Genomic DNA, 1,591 nt, shown 5'->3' with positions numbered 1-1,591 from the left:
CTTCCGTCAATCAGCAATGCTAAGTTCTGGGGAGGAATGGCTCCTGCTCTCGGAGAGCGAACATTCTATTGGTCTGACCAAATGCTGCTGGTGGTGCACCTTCCAGCCCCTTCTGGCCTGTCCCCACCTCGCACCCGGGCCCCGGTACCGGCTGCTGCTTCTGTTCAGTCTTGTCTGCTGCTTCGCGAGTCCATTGGGGGTTTTCTTGGTGAGGATACTGCAGTGGTTGGCCATTTCCTTCTCCACGGGGTGCTTAATAGATGCTGTCATCCTGTGATTTCCTCCTAGGTGATGTCCCTTCAGGAACACCCTATTTTACAGCCCTAATTGTCCAGCTGCCTTCTCTTTCTCCTCCCAGCTCAAGCCTCCCTCCTCCACCTCTGGTCCTTTGCCATCTGTCTTCTCCCTCACAGCCTGGCATGTGGAGAGGCATTCTAGAGTTGACTTCCTTCCTCCTCCTCCTCCTCCTCCTCCTCCAGGACACCTGGAACACTGACAGATCCTCAGCACTTGCCACTGTTCCCACGCGCCTGGTTCAAGCCTTCCCAAGCTTACTCAGCTTCCTTCAGCTTGTCTCTGCAGCAGCTCCCAGTCATGGACGTTCCCATCCCTTTGAGTTCACCATTTTTGGCACCCCTGCACATCCATGCCTTCATTTTGCTGAGCCCCTGAGTTATTTAGCTTGTCTCGTCTTACCTCCCTGTCTTGTCAGCCAGCTTCTCCCATCTCTCCTGATCCTCCTTCATTCATTCAGTCGGCTCTACTGTCCTCCATTCTGCCCCTCTCATAAATCAGGCAGCAGAGTCTGAACCCAACCCAAAGATTGCTTTCCTCCAAATTTTTTCCCAATATCTCTAATATATTGCCAAATTTCTCTTTTCCAATTCAATTTATGATGTGTCTCATTGGTCCAACCCACCCTAAGGCTCCTTTGATGGGCTTACTAAGTATTTCATCTCCCTCTTTTCCCCCAGGCCCCTCCCAAGGAAGCCTCAACAACCCACCCTGGGGCCAGGACAATATTCTCAAAAGTTGTTCTCACAGCTCTACAGGGACTTACTGGTGCCCATGACCTGATGTGACCTCAGAGTCTTCATTTGGTTCTTTCAACCTGGGTCTAAATCCCATTTCTGCCTCTCCCTATCTGGGCCTGTTTTCTCATTTGTAAAATGAGGTGGTCTCTGAGGGTCTCCTGACTCTAAAACTCCCTTCTCCCAGTTACTGAGTTAGCCTGAGACTGGACCTCAAGGGATAGAAACAGTTCTATCATCCTCCAACTTAAATATGCTCCATACCCAGAAGACAAATGGTCTGGACAAGAGGGTACACAGATGAATGCACTTGGTGAACCCTCTAATCCTCTTGAATCTCAGAGCTCTGTTCTTGTCTCTGAGAGGTGAAGCAGCCCCAGAGGAAAAGCTGGGAGACCTGCCCTGGCCTGACCTGCAGGCAGGTCCTGCAGGCACCACTTATCAGGGCCACTGAGCATGAAGGGAGAAAGAACAGTTTGGATTCCCCAAGTAGAGGCAAGGCAGATGTGTCTTCCTCTCTCTGCCCTCCCACTGCTCCCTCCCTTCCGCTCTCTTCCTCA

This window comes from Petaurus breviceps, unplaced genomic scaffold, assembly GCF_028583685.1.
Source record: "Petaurus breviceps papuanus isolate PSGF00001 unplaced genomic scaffold, PetGlider_PUasm1.0 218, whole genome shotgun sequence".
Classification (NCBI taxonomy): Eukaryota; Metazoa; Chordata; class Mammalia; order Diprotodontia; family Petauridae; genus Petaurus; species Petaurus breviceps.
Note: the sequence above shows the minus strand (reverse complement) of the source record.